Source organism: Corvus hawaiiensis, chromosome 30, assembly GCF_020740725.1.
Source record: "Corvus hawaiiensis isolate bCorHaw1 chromosome 30, bCorHaw1.pri.cur, whole genome shotgun sequence".
In the NCBI taxonomy this organism is placed as follows: domain Eukaryota; kingdom Metazoa; phylum Chordata; class Aves; order Passeriformes; family Corvidae; genus Corvus; species Corvus hawaiiensis.
The window spans coordinates 2320052-2329750 of record NC_063242.1 but is presented as its reverse complement, the minus strand read 5'-3'; the positions used below and the strand labels follow the sequence as shown (position 1 = coordinate 2329750).

At 38.7% G+C, this 9699-nt stretch overlaps 1 long non-coding RNA gene across 1 annotated transcript; it reads right to left on the bottom strand.

Annotated features, from left to right (window-relative positions):
• Positions 1–4612: 4612 nt before the first annotated feature.
• LOC125318506 lies at positions 4613–7783 on the bottom strand. Its single transcript, XR_007200401.1, has 3 exons — positions 7600–7783; positions 6852–6923; positions 4613–4796 (listed from the first exon to the last, which is right to left on the bottom strand). It is a non-coding gene; the product is annotated as an uncharacterized LOC125318506 (long non-coding RNA).
• Between the last annotated feature and the right edge of the window lie 1916 nt (positions 7784–9699).

The window sequence follows — 9699 nt, the reverse complement described above, 5'->3', positions numbered from 1 at the left end:
ATGCTTCTTGTACCTGCCAACTTCTCCCCTTGACAAGTGAGGCTTCTAGATGCATATTTACCACCATCTAAGATCTTTTTGTAGCATAGTCAGTGAACTAATTCATCAAAAGATTTCTGAATTCCATAAACTTTCTTCAGTATATCCCCCAAAATATGTGAATTCCATGAAAACATAAACCTTACTGACAGGAAAGACAGCAAAGTAAGTTTTTCAAACATTAGAAGATACTAGAATATACAGACTTAACTGATGCACCAAGAGCATGACAATATGTAGTGATATGACCTTAGACTGAATATAGACTAAATACCTTCCAGAAAACTTAACCTCTGTTCACACACTTTAAAAAACTGTTGAAACCTGAAGAGGATTAAGAACAGACATACAGGAAGCCTTCCAGTTCTAGAAAACATAAAGGACACAAAAGGATTTATTTAGCTCTACTTAGCTACAGAGGGCTAACAGGCACAACATAAATATACAAAACCCTTCCTGTCTGTATTAATGGATCTAATGGTGAAGAGGTGACTGCTGAACATGTACAAAGGCAAAGAGCCTATGGTTATCATTAAATTGTGATCTTTACTGTTTCTCACTTTCTCCTGTCCTTCAATCACCTTCCATGTCTTGTATTGCAAGGTCTACTGTATGGTTGCAAACCATGGCTCATTATTGCACTCTGTTATTCTGATGGTACTCTTACTATTAGTGAATGCTTAAGAAATATCTAAATTCATATTCTTCTTCAGCTCTGGCATTTATCTAATGAGCAGGCCCATGTTCAGGCTAAACAAGTCTGCTTTTCTTCCTAGAACTCACATGCTCTGTCCACATCATCATTTGTGGCACTTGCCTGTTGCAGTGGGGATACTGCAACACGCATATATCAAACCAGGAGTCCCGTGGAAAGGAAATATATACGGACAGACAGATTCTTGATAGCTGTTTCAGAGATGTTTATTTCTCCAGCCGCATGGCCGGAGCTCTGCCGAGGAACTGTCCCAGTCACGGGACCAAGGGTCCTTCTGCCCGCGCAGGGAACACAAACCAACCAATGGGAACGAGGCTGAGCAGGGACAGGGAAGCCCCGTGTCTGTGCCCTCAGGGCCCCTCTCCCAGGGCTACACGGCAGGGGAGGGACCCCAACACCTCACCCGTTTTATTTTAATAAAAGGAGAATGAAAACAACTGGATAAACATAACAAGAACAGTTTCAAAACAAAACAAGCCACCCTCCTGAGTCTTTAAATGTCCAAACAGATTCTGTGGAACATCTTAGGGCTGACAGAAGGGAGACAGAACTCTCTGAGCATGCTTTGTGAGGAAACTGAGGCAGGAGAGGGTTTAACTTCTTCCCTCCCCCTTTTCATCCCCCACTCAGCATTGGAAAGGGATTTTTGGGGAAACAATTGGCAAAAGCATGGTTTTGTGAGGGAAACCATGGATGAAAAAGCGGATTGGGAATACACTGGGGGTAACAGGACATAGGGTAAAAGGGAAAGGTGGGATTAGGAAAGGGAAACTGTAGGGGGGACTTACAATAGAGATACTGTCTAACATGACTACGGTTTTTTGCATATATACTGCCTTTTACAGGAACACCATCAGGCCCAGTGACCTGCGATGCTTGTAACCCTTTTCTCCCTAGTACAATATTAAATTCCACCACCTCTCCATCTCCCAATCTTGGGATGCATTTTTCAGGGTTATTCTTTTTAATAGCAGTTCTATGCACGAATATGTCTTGCTGGTTGTCACACCTTGTTATAAAACCATAATTTTGCTTAACATTATACCATTTTACTATCCCTAAGATCTTAGTTACTATGATTTTTTCCTTTTTTCGAGTGGCTGCTGTTTTCTGTCTCGCTGCGTCTTTGCTCTCTCCTTCGGTCGCTCCCGTGTTGGAATTCTCGGGGCTGCTGGTGCCTGCGCGCTCTTCCCGGGGTCGCGTTCGGGGCTGCGCGGGCCGGGCCGGGCCGCGCCGCTCAGTTCTCCGTGCGTCGCCTCCTCTGGTCGCAGCTTCTCTGCCGCTGCCAGGCGCTGCACCCACGTCTCGGCCGGGCCCCCGAGCGATGACTCCCCCGCGCCCTGCTCCAGCGCGCGTCTCGGCTGGGCGCGGCTCCGTTCCACCGCCACCGCCGCCAGCCGCCGCCTGCGCGCCGCCCCTCTCAGTCGGGCATTCACGGGGCTCGCTCCACCACGCGCTGCACAGGACCGGGCGGGCACCGCCGGGTCCCGCCGCTCCCCGCTCCGCCGCCGACACTGCGGCTCGCGTGGCTCCGCCCGCGCGCGGGAACTGCCTCGCTGCTGCTCTCAGAGCGCTCGGTGCACGTGGCCTGGGCCGCACGGTCCCTGCACCAGGCTTCCCTTCACCAGGACACAGCTGACATTGCTCAACAGTCTCGGTAACTAAATAATATTCACGAAAATATTCTTCCATCGGCATATATTTTGACTCCAGTATTAACTGTGTCCAAACGGTTTTCCAAAAGCCCTTGGTAATAATTAAATCCCAAGAAACATAGAAAAAGTTCTTAAACAACCATGCCAGGAAGTGTTTCAGTTCTTTTTGAGCTTGAATCAAGCTAAAATTTACAAATCGTTGTTCAAGAATCATTTTAAGTTTAAGATAAATGTCCATATGCGGCTCTGAGAGCCAAGAGTCTTCCCACCGTTCCTCCATAGTTTAGATACGGAATAGCAAAGCAAAACCAAGAAGAAGAATCCAAAGTGTCCAGGGTTTACTCACACAAATCAGTCGCTTAGGGATCGGGGATCGTTCTGCTCTCAAATCTCCACCATTTGTTGCAGTGGGGATACTGCAACACGCATATATCAAACCAGGAGTCCCGTGGAAAGGAAATATATACGGACAGACAGATTCTTGATAGCTGTTTCAGAGATGTTTATTTCTCCAGCCGCATGGCCGGGGCTCTGCCCAGGAACTGTTCCAGTCATGGGACCAAGGGTCCTTCTGCCCGCGCAGGGAACACAAACCAACCAATGGGAACGAGGCTGAGCAGGGACAGGGAACCCCGTGCCTGTGCCCTCAGGGCCCCTCTCCCAGGGCTACACGGCAGGGAAGGGACCCCAACACTTGCCTTATTCCTCAAATCTCTGTTTCAGCATATAGGGGCTCACCAATTCATTTTAAATAATGACAGGCAAAACCCAAGACCAAACTCCTCTTACATGCTCACTAGTGAATCCAGCCCATTTGGTGATGCTTCTTGAGTTCATTCTTATGCATTTTCCTTTTTTCCCCACACTTCTAAAACTCCTGTGGCTCTTTCTCCTTGAATATATGTGCAGCTTACTGATCTGGTTGCCCAGGTCGTCCATCTGTCTTGCACCTCTGAGCTAAATAAAGTTCTATATTATACACAAATTAAAGTGCACTCCATCCTAGATCCTCTCAAATAAGATCCTGTGCATTGCAATCAGTCAAAGCCACTCTCATCCAAATGCCTAAAGGCATCTTCCTAGGCAACTAACATTCACTCTCCTCATTCTTTCAGCTACTCATACACTCCAATATTTTATTAAAATGCCTATCCTCTTATGACTATCTTCCGTTACTTTTTTTAGGGTCTTTTTTTAATCTTTCCAATTTCTCTGTCACTGAGTCCTTCCTCAAAATATCTTTTTAATGTGATACTCCCAACAAACACCTGAACACCATAACCAATATCACACATTGTAAATCAAATTTGTTGCTTCTTTTTCTACCTGGCTTTTGTAAGCTCTGATTTTGGTGAGTATAGTATTCAACACAACAAAGCTCATGAGTTTGAGCTCCAAACTGTGGTAGTATTAACCATATCAAAATCAGCTTTCAACATTTTGGAGGGAGATAGCTTTTTGGATTCCACGTATCTCTGTGAAACCATGACATCTCAGTACAGACACAGAAAGTCAGATTTTATACTTTTCTCTAGAATTCAGGTGGTTTGCTGATAAACATTTAAGTCACAAAGGTGAAAATAAACCAGATAAACCGGTTAGTCATGATGTGCCAGTAAGTTGAATAAGGAAAGATTAGTGTACATGAGTGTTTGAATTCTGGGTCCATCAAAGATTAAGGGTTCTGAGGAAAGCACATAATCAAATGCTATGCAGATGTGTGAACAGGCTAAAAATCATAGCAGTAGTTATTGCTACTTTTATTTTTTTAATAAAAAGTGAAGTAAAAAAAATAAACTTCCTTCCACATGAAATCCTAAAATCTCACATATAGAAATAATTCTCAACTTTTAAAATTCATGTCAATAAAATCATGGGATTCCAATCACCCAAACAATTTAAAAAAATAGAAACCACTCCAAAGTTCAAATAAAGAATTGATTAATTCAATATCTGATTGACACGGCATTAAATAAAGTGACCACAAAATCATATCTAGATTTGGAGTTTAGGATTATATCCAGTCTTCAATTGCAACAAACTCAGACAGAAAATCAACTGAATTTTGATAAACCTATTTTGCTGAAGTATTTATTCTTTTAAATACAGAGGCAAAGCAATCAAATGAATAAACTTGTTATGATTTCAAGGTTTGCTGTATATTTTTAATATTTGGCACATTCTCTCCAAATACTTGCTTGTAAATCAGAATTTTTTAAAAATAAAATATTTTGAAGTAATATTTTTTCACCAGAATACCTCATGTCTTGAAAGAACTATTCTCATATATTTATGTGTGGTTTTCTTCTTCTTCCTCCAGCTTTATGCAGAATCTCAAAGTTCTTCACAGTATCTTATTCTCGCGAGACTGCGCCGCTTCTCCTTCTCTGCAATGTAGTAAATGTGAAAGTTGACCTCACAGGTCTTAAATAGGTGCCCTTTGCTTTTATGCTAGTCATGAAAATCACAATTGCTGTAATAATTTGCTCCTAGCAGTAGTCTAGCAGCTGTCTAAATTTACAAGGTCAGTTCTAGCACAACCTAAGCCAAACTTTTTAGAGACCTCAGGGTCAGGTTTCAAATAACTGCACATTCCTACTTTAACCAAAAGTAATCCCTGAGACTCAGCACACTTTAAAGATGAATGTTCATCTCTTCTCACATTTGAAACTTCAAAGGCCCAATTACTACTGGGCTGACATGGGCTGTTTCATGATACTTCCTGTGCAAAGTGCTACCTCTCTGCACTCTGTGTTTCTGATGCTTCTGTTATCACTGGTCAGTTGCTCTTTGGCAACACAAAATTCAATACCAGGTTTCCTCTCACTTCTTCCTTGCACTTGTTAAAAGCAATTACTGTTAGCATCCATATTTGAACTTTGAGTTCTGTTTCTGGGATTGTTTATGTTCTTTACGATGGCTACATTAATCACCAGCTATTGGGTTATCTTACAGTCAAAACTATTGGAAACACCTGGCTGGAAGATAAAAACAAAAGTAAGGCTACCAAAAATATCAGGATTAAGCTCAAGATAATGCCACTATAACACTGTCTGTATGCAATCTGCTTTCAGGGAAAAACATTGACAAAACAAATCAATTGTTTAAAAGATAATGTTTCTCTTGGTAGCAGCAAAGCTGTTCAAAGTGTATTTGTGCATTTTTGCTATTAGGAGTGTTTAGTTGCTATTTTTATTTCCATTCAATGACTTAAAGGTTTTTAAAAATGGAACAAATCTAGAGCAAAAATTTATATCACAAACAAATCACACATCTTTTGCTTACAACTTTCCTTCCCCAAGTGGGTATTTTGAACAATATTTTTCTCTCTCATATCAGATCAAAACTTTGCTATTCTTCATTTAGTATCAATATTCAATTTTTAAATATGATACATCATAAAAAAAAAAGACCTTGGTTAATTCATTAAATTCTTAGTCAGTATATGACAGAAAAGGAGAACAACCCCAGGATGGTCAGCTCCTGAAAGAAACCATGAATTCATAGGATAGATGGGCTGGGTTTAGAGTGGATAGGGTGGAAAGAATAAGATTCCTTGTATCAAGTAGTTACTTTTTTTCATTTTTATTGCAGTGCCATTTTTTTTTAATAGAATTAGGTATAATAATATAGTTTGCACTGCAATGTTCACATAAGAAATACCTCAGTGACTTCTGAATCGTGTTTTAAAAGATGTGAAGTCTTACAATGTATTTAAGAAGATTAAACCTAATGCAACTGAAAAAAAATTCAAAGTTCAGTTGTGTCTTGATATTAACCTGCAATCTTGAAATTGTTTGTCCTTTATATGGAAAAAAATCAGTGAAATCATTCCCAGTAACTTAATACCCTTAAATGGTTTATAATAAAATGGTTTGTTCTTCTTTCAGGGATTTACCTTAATGATATCATTCCAAAGGAGTCTGGTTTAGATCAAACTGGGTTAAAGATCATGACTGTCAAAAGATGATGTCACTTAGATTCCATTACTAATAAAACCAGAGGTCATTTTGAGTACAGAAACAGATTGATATTCATGCTTTCTTTACCTCTAATACCTTTAGTCATGCATTACAAAGGTAAAAGTTGGCCCATTCCAGTGTACTTCAAGAGCATAGTAGATCAACATCATATTTACAGTTCTTTAGCATAGTTGTTTAAAAAGTCAATGGCAAGAAACATCCAAAATCAATTTCAATAATTGAAATCACTTTGTCTAGGAGATTCTAATTTCTGCATTTTACAAAGATTAAGGTTGGAAATGCAAAAATTGCATCTTAATTTATCAATCCATGTAGATGTAAATAAAAAGAGTCAGTATAGCCAGTAGTCAGTATAATGACTGTGAAATGTAAAGTTAGGATAACTTAATATAAGATTGAAAGGCTAAAATCTTATAACCCATTAACAACAGTTCAGCAGTTATTCTTCTCTTGTCTTACCTATTTATTATTTTGTATTTTCCTAGTATTGTTTGCTGGTATTTTCCAGAACTATCCAACTTTCTCTTATACCTAGAAAACATTAAATATACAATTAAAATACAAAAAAAAAAACAATAATAGCAAAATAAAACAAGATTAATCACCTGCAATGAAGAATTGCAATAATTTAGAACAAGAAACAATAGAAGTCAAATTAAACAAAAGAATATTTGCCACCATGGGATGCTCAAGTTGCATGAAGTAGTAGCTTTCAGTGAAATCTCTAAGAAGTCGAACAAAATAAAGCCCTGCGATTTTCATTACAGGTTTATGTCCTGCCATCAGCAGACTAATGTGTGAAAGGAAAAACAGGTACAAAAGACTGAGCACTTGATGAATGTAAAAAGAGATATGTGTCTCACTATGATGGACCTTTGCCTGAGTACTTAGGATCCACTTGTCAACTCCTGCTTACCTGATTTCATGATTTTAGCAATTAAAATCCAGCTAAATCTACTGCTAAGACTCCAGAAAAGATTCAGAACCAGTCAATTCTGCTAGCCAAGATTTCATTTACTTCCGTGCATAGTGAGAATCTTAGTAAGGACCACTAGATGGTGGTGTGACAGGGCAAGGACTTCCTTGGATGTTTGTGGTGCCTCCTAAAAGACTTGCTCTTTGTAAGCTCTGACACACGTCCCTATGAAATGCTTTGGTTCTTCTCTGCATTCATTTTTGATACAGTTCCTGTGAGCTTAAATATTACCTATTGCCAAAACATTTACTTCAGAAGTATGTTGTAACATGTTCTTCCACAGTCTGTCCTCAGATATTCATCCAACACTACCATATTATTCTTTAATTTCTCCTTACTCTTCTTCATATTTTTCCATCCCAATTCTCCTCTGTCTGCTTTATTGTCAAGGTTTCTTTCAAACTGATTTCTGCTGTGCATCCTGTAAGATGTAAAAGAAATGGAAAGAAAAAAGCAAAAAATACATATCCATTTGTCAAAGATGAACCACCATATTCTGAAAGCTGCATCTCTTCTCTATTCTGCTTTTATTTTTTGTTATCCTTTAGGTATGAAATAGTTAAAAAAAAAATCTATTTTTTGTTTCTGAAATTTCAGTATGACAACTGAAAGACTAATATTAATAGAAGAATAATGTTTAAACACAAAACTTTTCACAAGGGAATAATCTCTTACTTGAACTTCAGAAAGGCTGTATAAATGTATTTAAATGAACAATTTACAATATACATTCCCAATAAAATGTTTAACTTGCACTTAATGTGCCATATGGAGAACTCAACAAAGTTAATTCTAATAAGGATAAAACAACCTTTGGAAAAAAATAAACACTGCCAGATACTTCATATGTTGAATCAACTATACAACCTGTTGAAACATGTGAATTACCTGCTGAATCAGATATTTAATCTACTAAATCAAAGTTAACACCTACTGAGTCAAGCATAGCACCTAGTAAAAAACTATTAGTACAGATTTATATATGTTCAAGTGAATTACAGTAAACACATTGCTCAAGAAATACAAAGTAGGCTCCAGCTAATTATTGCATTTTGTTTAGATGGCAACAGGTGTTCTGCTATGAGGGAATTTCCCATTCAAATAGCAAGAAATAAGGTCTTCCTTTTGTGAGTCAGTTTTCTTCATTAGATCGCAATGAATTTATAGATATTCTAATGTCTCAGCAGAACTTTTAGAAATAATCAGGGCGAGGGGCAGGGGGAAGACATCTGTGCAGTTGCTTTGCTTTCTTCTTCTTTTATTATTCTTTCCCTCGTATATCATGCTGCTACACATGTAACTGCAATGAAAAGTATGTGAGAAGGAGAAAAGGGGTTCTTGTCCAATGCAACTCAAGAGAATTTCAGTTTGTAAATCCACCGTTTGTTTCAGCAGCAGAGGGTTCTGCACACTCTATATTTTCTCAAATCCTCCAGTTGCTCTACTTGTACAAGCTTGTCTATAGGCTTATTTTTTTGGAATGAAACATGCTACAACTATGTTGTCTTTTGTCCCTACACAGACTTTTTTGCTGAATATTTGTGTTTTTTCATTATATTGTTTGACAGACCTTCTTCATATAGAGACCAGTGAATGTTGCTTTTTAATTCCATTTGTTTCTTAACATTATGAAGAAAATACTAATGTCCCTTAGCTATAATATTAAGAGGTGTCCATTTACTTCTTTTTTTTCTACATCTCACACCTTCTGATCAGGTTACAACATTCCTTTCATTGCATTGGTTTCGTGCATTGATATCCAGAGTAAGCACACTTTTCATTTAGAGCTGCCATTTCTTCGTCCTGTTGCTGCATTTTAAGAGCCATTTCCTATCTTTTTGATTATGGCCTGATTATGGCTTTTGAGATATAGAATATTTGCCTACATTTGTGTTTTAATTTGTATCAGGAGAGCAGTTTTGAACTGCCAATTGTGCCTATTTATTTTATTTTAATAAGCACCATGGAGCTGCCATGGAGCACTTGAACTGAAATCCTTTTGGGTGAAACTAAGGAAGAAGGAGCAGTTCCAATGCACACTGCAAAATGGGCTGGAGGCTAAAGGATAGCCTAGAGTTTATCCCCCCCATTAAAATGTGACTTGTGTGGGCATGAACACCAAGAGTTTCATACTACAGATCTTGCTTCTACTGGTCTACTTGCTACTGCAGACATAACACAGACAAAGGCAGTCCCAACTATCCTTTACATTCTGCTTTAGCAGACCTAAGACCTAAACTCACACCCACAAACCCCCACTTATACAGAGATATGGTTTATTGTGATTACCAGTGACAGGACTCAAGGAAACAGCATGGAACTGAGTCAGGG